The sequence below is a fragment of the Gorilla gorilla genome, chromosome 18, assembly GCF_029281585.2.
Source record: "Gorilla gorilla gorilla isolate KB3781 chromosome 18, NHGRI_mGorGor1-v2.1_pri, whole genome shotgun sequence".
Classification (NCBI taxonomy): Eukaryota; Metazoa; Chordata; class Mammalia; order Primates; family Hominidae; genus Gorilla; species Gorilla gorilla.
This window is the reverse complement of record NC_073242.2, coordinates 75070231-75088112: the sequence shown is the minus strand read 5'-3', so window position 1 is coordinate 75088112 and position 17882 is coordinate 75070231.

Genomic DNA, 17882 nt, shown 5'->3' with positions numbered 1-17882 from the left:
TGAAAGGAAGCAGACTTGGTCAGTGTTTCCACCTAGCCCTTCTGGCCCTTGCAAGGCTGGGCCTCATGAACCTAGGTCCCTGGAGTCCTTGAGGGCCTTGTGTGGCCCACTTGTTCTGACACTGAGGATACCCCTGCAGGCTGCTAATTTTAGAGCAAGGGATGTGTGCAATCTGGGCATGGGTGCTGTCAAAGCACATCAGGGTGCTCCTGGGATGGCTCCTCAGGGTTCAGGCTGGCTCGGGGCTCCCTGCCTCACACCCTCACCCCAGGGCCTGCTTGGTCTGGGCTTGGACCCTAGTCCAGAACTCAGCTGGGAGAAACTGCAACTGTCACCTGGCCTCCTTGCCACCTAATATAATGGCCTGTCTCCATAGTGGGTAAGACACCCCTGGGCACTGGGTCCCTCAGCCATCCAGCACCGTCCGCTCCATGCCATGAGTTCCCATGCTCAGCTGAACTCCGTCTGGCTCCAGGCCACGGGCCCACTTGTGCCCTTTCCCTGAATCCTCTCTGGGATGCCTGGGTCCCTCTCCAAGGCACCATGGAGGCCTTGAAGGTGCCTCAGCACCACGTCATCCTCCAGACCCCAGGCCCAGGACAGCATGTCCTGAAGGAGCTCCCCCAAGCTGAACTGGGACAGCTTTAGGAGGCGTTCTGGGGATGGAGGTGGGCGTCATGCTGGGAGAGGGGTCCTCTGGGAGGGATCAGTGCCTGCACTCTGTTTCCTTCCTAGGCACCTCCCTTTGGGCAGTGCTGGTCGTGTTTGGTCACCCATGAGATCCAGGTGTGCACAGGAGGCCATGGTGGGTGGGAGATCTCTGTAGGGAAGTACTCGCCACACTCCTGCCCTTCATCTGTGCCATGTCAGGGATGGGTTTGGTGTCTGGGAGGAATCACGGTGCCCTGCCAAGCCCACCAGTCCTGACCCTCCATCCAGGCCAGAGCAGAGGGTCATATGGACAGTGTGAATGCGGCCCTTAAGACAGTTGGGGTCTTCCTGTGTGTTCCCCCGGAGCTCCCTCAGGCACATAGGTTCTGTGCACCTTTACTGGCTGTGTATGCCCTGGCTGTGAGCATGCACTTGTCCTTTAGAAGGCAGACATCCCAGAACCTCAGAATGAGCCCAAAGTGGATATGTGTGGACAGCAGGCATGGAAGGACCTGGCCCTTCAAGATTAGAGGCCAGTGGTCTACTAGGGGCTCCGTCTACAGTGCCAGGGGCTCCCTCTGCATGGGATGTGACCCCCTCCTCTATGAGGCTGGGTTAGACGAGGTCCTGTAGTTCCTCATGGGGCTGGACTCATCTCAGTGGCATGTGGCTCCTGGAAGAAGGGGCTTCCCAAGGGCTTTGGGCTTTCCTGGGCTCTCCCAAAAGGAGTCCTGGCCCAATCTGCCCATGATGATGGCCCTGAGCACTGGCCTCTTCCATGGGACACCCCCTCTCAGGGGCACTGTTGGTTTGTGTGCCCTGTAGGGACCTGCCTTTGCCTCCAGCTCGAAGGAAGGGACCTGGGTCCTTCTGAGGGAGCCAGACCTCTGGCCCAGAAAGCCAGACATTGTGTGGAAGGAGCGTTCCTGGCCCAGGGTCTTCCTGTGTATCCTTGCCCCATTGATCAAGTGCTGTGGGAGCTGATTTAAGGTGAAAACCTAGATGCACAGCTCTTCCTTGTCCTCATGAAAGGAGCAGAGGTCTTCACAGGCCTCTGGGCTGCCCCGAGAACCTCTCTATTCCAGGCCCCTCTGCAGACCCCTCCAGATGCCAAAACTCCAGGCAGTGGCCTGAGCTGTCACTCCTTGCTCTGAGACCCCTACCTCTGCCATGAGACCTCTTCATATTCCCCCAGATGCCCCGATCCCTCTGGATTCCCCACCTCCCCTGGAACCTCCCAGAACATGAAATGGTTTCTCAAAATGCGGCTCATATCCAGGTTCATTTTCACTGAGGACATCTTGCCCTGCTCCTTCATTGTCTATAGGGCAGGGCCAAGAGCAGGAACCAGCCTCAGAACAGACAGGAGACTCACTGCTGCACACAGCACCATAACAAAGTCGGTGCCTTTGTAGGAAAGGAGGGTTTTTCTCTGCAGATAGTTGCTTCTCTTGCTTGTTTCTTAAGTCACAGAATGTCACCAGAGCCCAGCTCACTTGTGGTGTCCATGTCACTGTCTGTGCCCAGGATGTGCTACTGACCCCCTAACTGCCAGGCTCGATGTTCCCTCCAGCTGGTTAACTGGGCTCCTGACATGGTGTGACATGTCTGTTCGCTGGCTGGGTGTGGAAGGGCCTGACCTGGTGTATTGCTGGATTCTTGGCCTTCACCTTCTTGGCATCAAGCAGGAGTGACCACGCTGGACCCCATACCTGTGGGGGGATTCCTTTGTATACCTGCTGAGACATCTGTGGACAGAAGAATGCTCTGGTGAGGCAGGTGTCAGGATGACCCCAAGGATGATAAGAATCTAAGGATTCTGGAACCTTCCAGCCTTTGGCCTTGTGGTTCCTCAGGAGAGGTTGAGTCTACCTAGGACCAGACCTCCCTTCCCATGAATCAAGAGTGAACAAGAGCTCTCACATCAGATTGTCTCCCAGCAAGGTAACCCTTGCGGGGATAGGCAGGAAAGTTGGGGACCAGGCCTGTTGTCTTTTGGGTGAGGACAGTGTGCCACCTGCTGTCTGAGAGGCAGGCAGTACCAAGAAACAGCAAGGGGTGCCTGTCCCCCAACTCTGGAGAGTGGTCACAGGGGACCCTCACTCTCCATTGTGCCTTCTTGCTGCTCTTAGATTTATTTCAGTGGTTAAGCCTTTGTAGCCATTTATCTTTGCATCCAATAGCCTGATGTTTTTGCCATAAATGAGAAATGATGGAGTTAGCTGAGCTGCCAGGCTTCCGGGAGTGGTTCTTGGATGCTGGATCATGTCATCACTGAGGACTTCTTGCCCTGCTCCTTCATTTCCAGTATGGCAGGGCCATGAGGAGGAACCAGCCTCATCACAGACATGAAACTCACTGCCGCACACAGCAACATAACACAGTCAGTGCTTCTGAAGGAGGCTTTTTCTCTGGAGAAGTTTGCTTCTCTTGCTTGCCTGGTCAGTCATTAGGGGCCTTGATGGGGCTGAACTGGAAGGAGCCAGAAAAGGGCAGATCTTGTGACTGAGACCCTCTGACTGAGTAGGTACCGGTGCCCAACCCCTGGAACACAGGACACACTATTCTCAGGCCACAGATGCCCTAATCAGATCTCAGCCTCCAGGTGGGGTCCTGGTGCCCAGTGGGCAGTGACCCCCAAGCCGCTACCCTGAATCTTTGTGGCGGGTTTGGTAAAACAACTGCAGGGACAAGGCTTGGGTTGAGATTCAGCAGGAATTATGGCCTCTCCCATTGAGGGCATGTGGCTCTCTCTCACCACCACCCAGGCCCACAGGCCACACCATCTGCTTCACTGACCAGCCACCAAGTTGCCCATTGATGGATGAGCCTCCCATGTAGCAGGTACAGGCTGTTACCTTTGTCTCCAGGGTACTGACAGGGGCAGCTCTGTCACTGTAAGGCAGTGAAGAGAGCAGAAGATCTGCACCAGGCCAGGGGCCATCCCCCTCCCTGAGCAGGCCCCAGGGAAGGACTAGCCCCATCCACATCCACCCCAGGTCTCAGCCTCCCTGCTGGCTGATACCCAGGAGAGGCTGGGAAATGGGAACAGAGGAAGCACAGGGCTGGGCAGGTGCTGCTTGGGATTCATGGGGGTTTGGGTTACCCAATGGGGTTGCCCCTCCTGAATTGGAGTTAGCGTCCTCTTTGGGAACAAAGAAACTCTAGTCTTGAGGTGGGCCAGTGCTGCCCAGGTTTGTGTGTCTGGACCTTGAGAGAAGACCCCAGGAAGTGACCACATCCCCAGGTTGTGGTGCAGGGAACCTGGCCTGAGAACTGCCCAGTGTGTTAAGGCCCCTGGAGCCTGTCTGCCCGATGGCCCCACAGCCATCGCAGGGTCTGACTATCTAACCTGCCTCTCCCTGTACACTGGCTATCCACCCTTCCTGTTACTTCACTTCTCTAGCCTGTCTGCCTGGAAACCATGCCATGTCTTGGTTCCTGTCTCTTTAGGCACTCCAGTTCTTCCTTTTTCCTTGTTTTGTCAGAATGTCTGAGCAAGAACCCCCGAGATCCATCCACACACCTTCCTTGTCCACTTTTTAACTGGGCTGCTCAGCACTGCTGGTGGACACCAGGGGCAATGAGGGTGACTGAGGGTTTCACAGGCAACTGGAATGGCCCTGAACCCAGTCCCCAGCCTCAGATGGTATTTAGGGTCTTCAGCCAACAGCTTCCTCCCTCCTGTTGCAGCAGCCCTGACACGGGGCACCTGGCTGTCCTCCCACTGTTCTTTTCTGACTCAGTCTCCCCAGTCTTCCCTCTGGCCATGGTGCTGACCAAGCCAGCAGGGAGCTGGGTCTCTAGAGGGTGTTACAGAGCTTTGGGACTGACTAAAGCTTCTCTGCTGAGGGGTCCCAGGTGAGTCCCTGCTCTTGGCTTCACCCAATCTCCTGCCCTTCCCAGCTCCATCCACTCTCCACAGGCTGGCTCCATCCAGAGGCATCCCAAAGTCATCAGTTCCATTGTGTCTCCACTACCTCAGCTCCTCCAATGACCCCTACAGGGACAGACTTTATACTGGGCCCCTCCCACCAGACCTCAGATCCCCTCTTACCATGAAACCGTTGGTCAGATCACCTTGGCTGCAAGCTCTGCTGCCTCCTTGCCTTTCCCATGAGATGCCCAAGCCAGGGCCCTGACCATCTTCTCCTCCCAGGGCCACAGCTTTTGCTGCCCCTGTACCCCTCCCTGTGGGATGGCAGGGCTGGGCTCCCTTAGCTCTCAGAGACCTGCTGGACAACTACCCACAGACAATTCCAAGCACCCCTTTGTCCCATGGCTAGACCCTGCAGATCTCCAGGGCAGGCTCCAAGGGAGCAGGCTGGCCCCTCAGGCTGGCCCCCTCCTCTCTTGTTGACTTGGAGACTGGACTACACTGCTGTCCCCCTTGGAGAGCCTAGGGGCTTAGCTTAGCCATATTTCTGTCTCCACTCGCTCTCTGGGTTCCCACATTGGGATACTCAGCTCTGGCCTAACACTGACCTTGGACTGGATTTGCAGGGCACCTGGGGAGGAGTTCCAATCCTGGGAAGGAGGTGGACTTGAGACATGTCCTTCCTCAGAGAGGCCTTTTTCAAAATAAAACCTATCACTGAGATGAGATTGCTGGGGGTGGGGGCTCAGGAGACAGAAGACACACTACAGAATCTGGAGATAATTGGTGATTTTCTAGATTAAAAAATCTTCCTGCCTTATGTCCACTGGCACCCTGGCCTGGCATCCCTGCAATGCAGAGGGGTCAGTGTGAGGGGGGCCAAGCTGTGGAGTGCAGAGGCATGGGGTTGTGTGCAGCCACTCCCTGCCCTGTGTCCCAAGTGGGCCTAAGACCCTCTGACTACAGCACAGAAGGAGTGGTGATCCCCCTGCCCCTTCAAGGAGCAGCCTGCCCTGTGCCCCATCATACTTGGCAATAATGTCCCCTTGATTCTGGGTAAGAGGGTGTCCACATCCTGCTCCATGTCCATCCTGCAAGAAAAAGATATTACACTGCATTTGAAAACTTCAGAGAACACCCTAAACTAGGGTCCTGCCTGGGTCTCAAAAGCCAGCAAGGTGACCACATTCTATCACCAGGAACAAAAGCCCAGACCCAGTCCTCACCCCCGACCAGGGTCTCTGGAGTCTCTGCCCCTGTCCAAGGGTGAGTTCCTGCCTGAGGATATGAGAACAAGGGGGCTTGGACAGCAAGGTCTGTCTTCAAATGCGCCAAGATGGGCACATGCTTGCTTCAGGAGGATGAACAATGTCCCCCTGCCAAGGGGAAAGGGCCTATGATGGGCTGTTCTGGGCACCTGGAAGCACAGTGGGGTCAAGGGCCAGAGACCTCTATATGATCATGTAGGGAAAAGAAAGAGAGATCCGACTGTTACTGTGTCTATGTAGAAAGGAAAGACATAAGAGACTCCATTTTGAAAAAGACCTGTACTTTAAACAATTGCTTTGCTGAGATGTTAATTTGTAGCTTTGCCCCAGCCACTTTGACCCAAACTGGAGCTCACAGAAACATGTGTTGTATGAAATCAAGGTTTAAGGGATCTAGGGCTGTGCAGGACGTGCCTTGTTAACAAAATGCTTACGAGCAGTATACTTGGTAAAAGTCATCACCGTTCTCTAGTCTCAATAAACCAGAGGCACTGTGGAAAGCCACAGGGACCTCTGCCCTTGAAAGTGGGGTATTGTCCAAGGTTTCTCCCCATGTGATAGTCTGAAATATGGCCTTGTGGGATGAGAAAGACCTGACCATCCCCCAGCCCGACACCCGTAAATGGTCTGTGCTAAGGTGGATTAGTAAAAGAGGAAAGCCTCTTGCAATTGAGATAGAGGAAGGCCACTGTCTCCTGCCTGCCCCTGGGAACTGAACGTCTCAGTATAAAACCCGACTGTACATTTGTTCAATTCTGAGATAGGAGAAAAACCACCCTATGGTGGGAGGCGAGACATGTTTGCAGCAATGCTGCCTTGTTATTCTTTACTCCACTGAGATATTTGGGTGGAGAGAAACATAAATCTGGCCTATGTGCACATCCAGGCATAGTACATTCTCTTGAACTTAATTATGACATAGATTCTTTTGCTCACGTTTTTTGCTGACCTTCTCCTTATTATTACCCTGCTCTCCTACTACATTACTTTTTGCTGAAATAATGAAAATAATAATCAATAAAAACTGAGGGAACTCAGAGACCGGTGCTGGTGCAGGTCCTTGGTATGCTGATCGCCGGTCCCCTGGGCCCACTATTGTTTCTCTATACTTTGTCTCTGTGTCTTATTTTTTTTCTCAGTCTCTTGTCCCACCCAACTAGAAATACCCACAGGTGTGGAGGGGCAGGCCACCCCTTCAGATCAGCCTCCTGGGATAATTCAGGGACACAAAATGCCCAGTTTTCTTAAAAAAAAAAAACAAATCTCATGACAGCTTTGGTCTACTCAAAGCTCACTGTGGCTGGTGAATCAGCTTAAGAAATAAAACCAGTTGAGTGAGAAAATGGTTCAGGGGAAATGGGAAATGATCCGTTGATTCCAAAGCAGCTTCTGTGCTCATGGAGATCATGTCTTAGTTAAAGGGACAACAGATTCCCCAATTTTGGGCTGTCAGTACAGGAAGGGGCTTCATTTGCTCAGGTTACCAGAAAGGAGCAAATGAGCTCTAGTATGTGGTCCTTGAGAACACCCAGAGAGACTGTGCCTTCAGGGACTACTCAGACTGGTCCCCACTCCCAGACTGGGGACCTCACAAGTCTGGTGGGTCCCATAGTGACCACAGCTGAAGACTGAGTTGATGAGACCCCTTCTTGCCCAGACCCATGTTAGGGGACAGATTTTTACTGAGGTCAGTGTTCCACAACTACCCATAAAGGCTCCATCCCATGGCTCTTCCAGTGACAGGCTCTGCCCCATTGGGGTCCAAAATCCTGGGCAGATTTTGTACCTAGGGCAGGGAGGCTGCAGATAAAACCATACCCCAAATAGTTAAATATAAAACTAAATTCTTGGGCTTACAGGATAGCGGATAGCAGAGAAAATGTGCTGAAACTGAAATTGTGCCCCTAAGAGTAAGAAACCAAATGACTAACAGGTATTCTTGAGTTTGCAGCACAGCAGATAAGAAAGGGAACAACTTTCTGAAATGCTGAACTCCCTCCATTTGTGATATCAAGAAAAAACTAACTGAAAACAGTTGGGACCAAGGTGGCTGGAGTCTGCACAGAACAAGCTTGCTAAGATTGTAGCCCAAATTTCAATCAAATGTTTTGTACTAACTTCCCCTGAATTTGACATACAACCCATGATGTAGCATGAAGAGATAACTGCATGCTCAAGGACTTTCCAGACCTCCCTTCCTTCCACCAATCACCAAATCCACTTCCTGAACATTTTCTAGTATAAAAAAGGCTTGAGGCCTACACAGAGAGAAAGATACGGACTCCTGTCTACTTGTGAGTTAAATAACAACAGAAATATGTATTTCTGTCATTTGCCCACTTTTTGATGGAATTATTTTTTTCTGCTGATTTGCTTTACTTCCTCATAGATTCTGAGTACTAGTTCTTTGTCGGATGCATAGTTTGCAAATATTTTCTTCCATTCTATGGGTTTTCTGTTTACTCTGATTATTTTTTTGCTATGCAGAAGCTTTTAAATAAGGTTTTATTTATTTATCTGCATTTGCTTTCAGGCTCTTAGTCAAGAATTCTTTGTCTAGGCTAATGTTCAGAAGAGCCCCCCACCCCCCACCCCAGTCATCTTCTAGAATGTTTATGATTTCAGGTCTTAGATTTCAGTCCTTGATCTATCTTGAGTTGATTTGAGTATAAGGTGAGAGATAATAATCCAGCTTCATTCTTCTACATGTGGCTAGCTAGTTTCCTGGCACCATTTATTAAAAAGAGTCTTCTTTCTCCAATTCATATTCGTGTATGCTTCATCAAATATTAGTTAATTGTAAGTATTTGGCTTATTTCTGGTTTCTTGATTCTGTTTCATTGGCCTATGTGCCTAGTTTTATACTAGTGCCATGCTGTTTTGGTAACTACAGACTTGTAGTATAATTTGAATTGCAGTGATGTGATGCCTCCAGATTTGTTCTTTTTGCTTAGAATTACTTTGGCTATTCAGGCTCTTTTTTGGTTCGATATGAATTTTAAAATTTTGGTTTCTAATTCTGCGAAAAGTGATATTGGTATTTTTATGGGAATTGCACTGAATCCACAGATTGCTTTGGGCAGCATAGTCACTTTCACAATACTGATTCTTCCAATCCATGAGCATGAGATGTATTTTCATTTGTCTGTCCCACATACGGTTTCTTTCAGCAGTGTTTTGTAGTTCTCCTTGTAGAGATATTTTGCCTCCTTGGTTAAGTATAATCCTAGTTATTTTATGTTATTGCAGCTATTGTAAAAGGGATTGAGTTCTTGATTTGATTCTCAGCTTGGTGTTGGTACAATGTACCAGCAGGGTACATTGATTTTGTAACCTGAGACTTTACCAAAGATATACAAATGACCAATATACATATGAAAAAATGCTCAACACCACTAATCATCAGGGAAATGCAAATTAAAATCACAATGAGATGCCACCTTGCACCTCCTGTAAGAATGGCAATTATCAGAAGTCAAAAAACAACACATGGTGTGGATGTGGTGAAATAGGAACACTTATACACTGCTGGTAGGAATGTAAATTAGTGCAGCCTCTATGAAAAACAGTATGAAGAACTAAAAGTAGATTTACCAGCAATCCTTCTACTGGGTATCTACTCAAAGGAGAAGTCATTATATGAAAAGGACACATGCACACATATGTTTATTGCAGCACAATTTGCAATTGCAAAGATACAGAACCAACCTAAATGTCCATCAACCAATGAGTGGACAAAGAAAATGTGATATACATACACATGGAATACTACTCAGCCATAGAAAGAAATAAAATGTCTTTTGCAGCAACTTGAATGGAGCTGGAGGACATTATTCTAAGTAAAATAACTCAGGAATGGAAAATCAAATACTATATGTTCTCACTTATAATGGGAGCTAAGCTATGAGTATACAAAGGCATATGGTGTGATATAATGGGCTTTGGAGACTCAGAAGGGGAGGGTGGGAGGTGGATGAGAGATTAAAAAAACTACCTATTGAGTACAATGTGTACTCCTCAGGTGATGGGTGCACTAAAATCTCAGAATTCACCACTATATAATTCATCCATTTAAACAAAAATCACTTGTACCCTAAAGGATATTGAAGTAAAAACATTTTAAAACAAAACAAAAATTACAACAAAAAGCCTTTTTTTTTCTAAAAAGAAAAATTCAGAGTCTACAGCTCCCAGCGGGAGCGACACAGAAGACGGGTGATTTCTGCATTTCCAACTGAGGTACTGGGTTCATCTCACTGGGGAGTGCTGGAGAGTGGGTGCAGGACAGTGGGTGCAGTGCACCATGCATGAGCCAAAGCAGGGCGGGACATCACCTCACCTGGGAAGCATAAGGGGTCAGGGAATTCCGTTTCCTAGTCAAAGAAAGGGTTGACAGATGGCACCTGGAAAATCGGGTCACTCCCACCCTAATACTGCACTTTTCCAAAGGGGTTAACAAATGGCACACCAGGAGATTATATCCCGCACATGGCTCAGAGGGCCTTATGCCCACGGAGCCTCGCTCATTGCTAGCACAGCAGTCTGAGATCAAACCGCAAGGTGGCACCGAGGCTGGGGGAGGGTCGCCTGCCATTGCCCAGGCTTGCTTAGGTAAACAAAGCAGCTGGGAAGCTCGAATTGGGTGGAGCCCACCACAGCTCAAGGAGGCCTACCTGCCTCTGTAGGCTCCACCTCTGGGGGCAGGGCACAGACAAACAAAAGACAGCAATAACCTCTGCAGACTTAAATGTCCCTGTCTGACAGCTTTGAAGAGAGTAGTGGTTCTCCCAGCACGCAGCTGGAGATCTGAGAACGGGCAGACTGCCTCCTTAAGTGGGTCCCTGAACCCCAAGTAGCCTAACTGGGAGGCACCCCCCAGTAGGGGCAGACTGACACCTCACATGGCCGGGTACTCCTCTGAGACAAAACTTCCAGAGGAATGATCAGGCAGCAGCATTTGTGGTTCACCAATATTGGCTGTTGTGCAGCCACCACTGCTGATACCCAGGCAAACAGGGTCTGGAGTGGACCTCCAGTAAACACCAACAGACCTGCAGCTGAGGGTCCTGTCTGTTAGAAGGAAAACTAACAAACAGAAAGGACATCCACACCAAAACCCCATCTGTACGTCACCATCATCAAAGACCAAAGGTAGATAAAACCACAAAGATGGGGAAAAAACAGAGGAGAAAAACTGGAAACTAAAAATCAGAGCACCTCTCCTCCTCCAAAGGAACAGAGCTTCTCACCAGCAATGGAACAAAGCTGGACGGAGAATGACGAGTTGAGAGAAGAAGGCTTCAGAAGATCAAACTACTCTGAGCTAAAGGAGGAAGTTCGAACCCATGGCAAAGAAGTTAAAAACTTTGAAAAAAAATTAGACGAATGGATAACTAGAATAAACAATGCAGAGAAGTCCTTAAAAGACCTGATGGAGCTGAAAACCATGGCATGAGAACTACGTGACAAATGCACAAGCCTCAGTAACCAATGCGATCAACTGGAAGAAAGGGTATCAGCGATGGAAGATGAAATGAATGAAATTAAGCGTGAAGAGAAGTTTAGAGAAAAAGAATAAAAAGAAACGAACAAAGCCTCCAAGAAATGTGGGACTATGTGAAAAGACCAAATCGACGTCAGATTGGTGTACCTGAAAGTGATGCGGAGAATGGAACCAAGTTGGAAAACACTCTGCAGGATATTATCCAGGAGAACTTTCCCAATCTAGCAAGGCAGGCCAACATTCAAATTCAGGAAGTACAGAGAACACCACAAAGATACTCCTCGAGAAGAGCAACTCCAAGACACATAATTGTCAGATTCACCAAAGTTGAAATGATGGAAAAAATGTTAAGGGCAGCCAGAGAGAAAGGTCGGATTACCCACAAAGGGAAGCCCATCAGACTAACAGCTGATCTCTCAGCAGAATCTCTACAAGCCAGAAGAGAGTGGGGGCCAATATTCAACATTCTTAAAGAAAAGAATTTTCAACCCAGAATTTCATATCCAGCCAAACTAAGCTTCATAAGTGAAGGAGAAATAAAATACTTTACAGACAAGCAATTGCTAAGAGATTTTGTCACCACCAGGCCTGCCCTAAAAGAGCTCCTGAAGGAAGCACTAAACATGGAAAGGAACAACCGGTACCAGCCCCTGCAAAAACATGCCAAATTGTAAAGACCACCAAGGCTAGGAAGAAACTTCATCAACTAATGAGCAAAATTACCAGCTAACATCATAATGACAGGATCAAATTCACACATAACAATACTAACCTTAAATGTAAATGGGATAAATGCTCCAATTAAATGACACAGACTGGCAAATTGGATAAAGAGTCAAGACCCATCAGTGTGCTGTATTCAGGAAACCCATATCAAGGGCAGAGACACACATATGCTCAAATAAAGGGATGGAGGAAGATCTACTAAGCAAATGGAAAACAAAAAAAGGCAAGGGTTGCAATCCTAGTCTCTGATAAAACGGACTTTAAACCAACAAAGATCAAAAGAGACAAAGAAGGCCATTACATAATGATAAAGGGATCAATTCAACAAGAAGAGCTAACTATCCTAAATATATATGAACCCAATACAGGAGCACCCAGATTCATAAAGCAAGTCCTTAATGACCTGCAAAGAGACTTAGACTCCCACACAATAATAATGGGAGACTTTAACACCCCACTGTCAACATTAGACAGATCAATGAGACAGAAAGTTAACAAGGATATCCAGGAATTGAACTCAGCTCTGCACCAAGTGGACCTAATAGACATCTACAGAACTCTCCACCCCAAATCAACAGAATCTACATTTTTTTCAGCACCACACCACACCTATTCCAAAATTGACCACATAGTTGGAAGTAAAGCACTCCTCAGCAAATGTAAAAGAACAGAAATTAGGAGGAGCCAAGATGGCCGAATAGGAACAGCTCCAGTCTACAGCTCCCAGCGTGAGCGACGCAGAAGACGGGTGATTTCTGCATTTCCATCTGAGGTACGGGGTTCATCTCACTAGGGAGTGCGAGACAGTGGGCGCAGGTCAGTGGGTGCATGCACCGTGTGTGAGCCAAAGCAGGGCGAGGCATTGCCTCACTCGGGAAGTGCAAGGGGTCAGGGGGTTCCCTTTCCTAGTCAAACAAAGTGGTGACAGACAGCACCTGGAAAATCGGGTCACTCCCACCCAAATACTGTGATTTTCCAACGGGCTTAAAAAACGGTGCACCAGGAGATTATATCCCGCATCTGGCTTGGAGGGTCCTACGCCCACAGAGTCTCGCTGATTGCTAGCACAGCAGTCTGAGATCACACTGCAAGGCAGCAGCGAGGCTGGGGGAGGGGCACCCTCCATTGCCCAGGCTTGCTTAGGTAAACAAAGCAGCCAGGAAGCTCCAACTGGGTGGAGCCCACCACAGCTCAAGGAGGCCTGCCTGCCTCTGTAGGCTCCACCTCTGGGGGCAGGGCACAGACAAACCAAAAGACAGCAGTAACCTCTGCAGACTTAAATGTCCCTGTCTGACAGCTTTGAAGGGAGCAGTGGTTCTCCCAGCATGCAACTGGACATCTGAGAACAGGCGGACTGCCTCCTCAAGTGGGTCCCTGACCCCTGACCCCCAAGCAGCCTAACTGGGAGGCACCCCCCCAGCAGGGGCAGACTGACACCTCACATGGCCGGGTACTCCAACAGACCTGCAGCTGAGAGTCCTGTCTGTTAGAAGGAAAACTAACAAACAGAAAGAACATCCACACCAAAAACCCATCTGTACATCACCATCATCAAAGACCAAAAGTAGATAAAACCACAAAGATGGGGAAAAAACAGAGCAGAAAAACTGGAAACTCTAAAAAGCAGAATGCCTCTCCTCCTCCAAAGAAACACAGTTCCTCACCAGCAATGGAACAAAGCTGGACGGAGAATGACTTTGACAAGCGGAGAGAAGGCTTCAAACCATCAAATTACTCCGAGCTATGGGAGGACATTCAAACCAAAGGCAAAGAAGTTGAAAACTTTGAAAAAAATTTAGAAGAATGTATAAGTAGAAGAACCAATACAGAGAAGTGCTTAAAGGAGCAGATGGAGCTGAAAACCAAGGCTCGAGAACTATGTGAAGAATGCAGAAGCCTCAGGAGCCGATGTGATCAACTGAAAGAAAGGGTATCAGCGATGGAAGATGAAATGAATGAAATGAAGCGAGAAGGGAAGTTTAGAGAAAAAAGAATAAAAAGAAATGAGCAAAGCCTCCAAGAAATATGGGACTATGTGAAAAGACCAAATCTACGTCTGATTGGTGTACCTGAAAGTGACCGGGAGAATGCAACCAAGTTGGAAAACACTCTGCAGGATATTATCCAGGAGAACTTCCCCAATCTAGCAAGGCAGGCCAACATTCAGATTTAGGAAATACAAAGAATGCCACAGAGATACTCCTCGAGAAGAGCAACACCAAGACACATAATTGTCAGATTCGCCAAAGTTGAAATGATGGAAAAAATGTTAAGGGCAGCCAGAGAGAAAGGTCGGGTTACCCTCAAAGGGAAGCCGATCAGACTAACAGCAGATCTCTCAGCAGAAACTCTACAAGCCAGAAGAGGGTGGGGGGCCAATATTCAACATTCTTAAAGAAAAGAATTTTCAACCCAGAATCTCATATCCAGCCAAACTAAGCTTCATAAGTGAAGGAGAAATAAAATACTTTACCGACAAGTAAATGCTGAGAGATTTTGTCACCACCAGGCCTGCCCTAAAAGAGCTCCTGAAGGAAGCACTAAACATGGAAAGGAACAACCACTACCAGCCCCTGCAAAAACATGCCAAATTGTAAAGACCATCAAGGCTACGAAGAAACCGCATCAACTAATGAGCAAAATAACCAGCTAACATCATAATGACAGGATCAAATTCACACATAACAATATTAACTTTAAATGTAAATGCACTAAATGCTCAAATTAAATGACACAGACTGGCAAATTGGATAAAGAGTCAAGACCCATCAGTGTGCTGTATTCAGGAAACCCATCTCACGTGCAAAGACACACATAGGCTCAAAATAAAAGCATGGAGGAAGATCTACTAAGCCAATGGAAAACCAAAAAGGCAGGGGTTGCAATCCCAGTCTCTGATAAAACAGACTTTAAACCAACAAACATTAAAAGAGACAAAGAAGGCCATTACTTAATGGTAAAGGGATCAATTCAACAAGAAGAGCTAACTATCCTAAATATATATGCACCCAATACAGGAGCACCCAGATTCATAAAGCAAGTCCTGAGTGTCCTACAAAGAGACTTAGACTCCCACACATTAATAAGGGGAGATTTTACACCCCACTGTCAACATTAGACAATGAGACAGAAAGTCAACAAGGATACCCAGGAATTGATCTCAGCTCTGCACCAAGTGGACCTAATAGACATCTACAGAACTCTCCACCCCAAGTCAAAAGAATCTACATTTTTTTCAGCACCACACCACACCTATTCCAAAATTGACCACATACTTGGAAGTAAAGCTCTCCTCAGCAAATGTAAAAGAACAGAAATTATAACAAACTATCTCTCAGACAACAGTGCAATCAAACTGGAACACAGGATTAAGAATCTCCCTCAAAATTGCTCAACTACATGGAAACTGAACAATCTGTTCCTGAGTGACTACTGGGTGCATAATGAAATGAAGGCAGAAATAAAGATGTTCTTTGAAACCAACAAGAACAAAGACACAACATACCACAATCTCCGGGACACATTCAAAGCAGTGTGTAGAGGGAAATTTATAGCACTACATGTCCGCAAGAGAAAGCAGGAAAGATCCAAAACTGACACCCTAACATGACAATTAAAAGAACTAGAAAAGTAAGAGCAAACACATTCAAAAGCTAGCAGAAGGCAAGAAATAACTAAAATCAGAGCAGAACTGAAGGAAATAGAGACACAAAAAAACCTTCAAAAAATTAACGAATCCAGGAGCTGGTTTTCTGAAAGGATCAACAAAATTTATAGACAGCTAGCAAGACTAATATAGAAAAAAAGAGAGAAGAATCAAATAGACACAATAAAAAATGATAAAGGGGACATCACCACCGATCACACAGAAATACAAACTACCATCAGAGAATACTACAAACACCTCTACACAAATAAACTAGAAAATGTAGAAGAAATGGATAAATTCCTCGACACATACACTCTCCCAAAACTAAACCAGGAAGAAGCTGAATCTCTGAATAGACCAATAACAGGCTCTGAAATTGTGGCTATAATCAATACCTTACCAACGAAAAACAGTCCAGGACCAGATGAATTCACAGCTGAATTCTACAAGAGGTACAAGGAGGAGCTGGTACCATTCCTTCTGAAAGTATTCCAATCAATAGAAAAAGAGGGAATCCTCCCTAACTCATTTTATGAGGCCAGCATCATTCTGATAACAAAGCCGGGCACAGACACAACCAAAAAAGAGAATTTTAGACCAATATCCTTGATAAACATTGATGCAAAAATCCTCAATAAAATACTGGCAAACCTAATCCAGCAGCACATCAAAAAGCTTATCCACCATGATCAAGTAGGCTTCATCCCTGGAATGCAAGGCTGGTTCAATATATGCAAATCAATAAATGTAATCCAGCATATAAACAGAACCAAAGACAAAAACCACATGATTATCTCAATAGATGCAGAAAAGGCCTTTGACAAAATTCAACAACCCTTCATGCTAAAAACTCTCAATAAATTAGGTATTGATGGGATGTATCTCAAAATAATAAGAGCTATCTATGACAAACCCACAGCCAATATCATACTGAATGGGCAAAAACTGGAAGCATTCCCTTTGAAAACTGGCACAAGACAGGGATGCCCTCTCTCACCACTCCTATTCAACATAGTGTTGGAAGTTCTGGCCAGGGCAATTAGGCAGGAGAAGGAAATAAAGGGTATTCGATTAAGAAAAGAGGAAGTCAAATTGTCCCTGTTTGCAGACGACATGATTGTATATCTAGAAAACCCCATTGTCTCAGCCCAAAATCACCTTAAGCTGATAAGCAACTTCAGCAAAGTCTCAGGATACAAAATCAATGTAGAAAAATCAAAAGCATTCTTATACACCAAAAACAGACAAACAGAGAGCCAAATCATGAGTGAACTCCCATTCACAATTGCTTCAAAGAGAATAAAATACCTAGGAATCCAACTTACAAGGGATGTGAAGGACCTCTTCAAGGAGAACTACAAACCACTGCTCAATGAAACAAAAGAGGATACAAACAAATGGAAGAACATTCCATGCTCATGGGCAGGAAGAATCAATATAGTGAAAATGGCCATACTGCCCAAGGTAATTTACAGATTCAATGCCATCCCCATCAAGCTACCAATGACTTTCTTCACAGAATTGGAAAAAACTACTTTAAAGTTCATATGGAACCCAAAAATAGCCCGCATTGCCAAGTCAACTGTAAGCCAAAGAACAAAGCTGGAGGCATCACACTACCTGACTTCAAACTATACTACAAGGCTACAGTAACCAAAACAGCATGATAGTGGGACCAAAACAGAGATATAGATCAATGGAACAGAATAGAGCCCTCAGAAATAATGCCACATATCTACAACTATCTGATATTTGACAAACCTGAGAAAAACAAGCAATGGGGAAAGGATTCCCTATTTAATAAATGGTGCTGGGAAAACTGGCTAGCCATATGTAGAAGGCTGAAACTGGATCCCTTCCTTACACCTTATACAAAAATCAATTCCAGATGGATTAAAGACTTAAACATTAGACCTAAAACCATAAAAACCCTAGAAGAAAACCTAGGCATTACCATTCAGGACATAGGCATGGGCAAGGACTTCATGTCTAAAACACCAAAAGCAATGGCAACAAAAGCCAAAATTGACAAATGGGATCTAGTTACACTAAAGAGCTTCTGCACAGCAAAAGAAACTACCATCAGAGTGAACAGGCAACCTACAAAATGGGAGAAAATTTTTGCAACCTACTCATCTGACAAAGGGCTAATATCCAGAATCTACAATGAACTCAAACAAATTTACAAGAAAAAAACAAACAACCCCA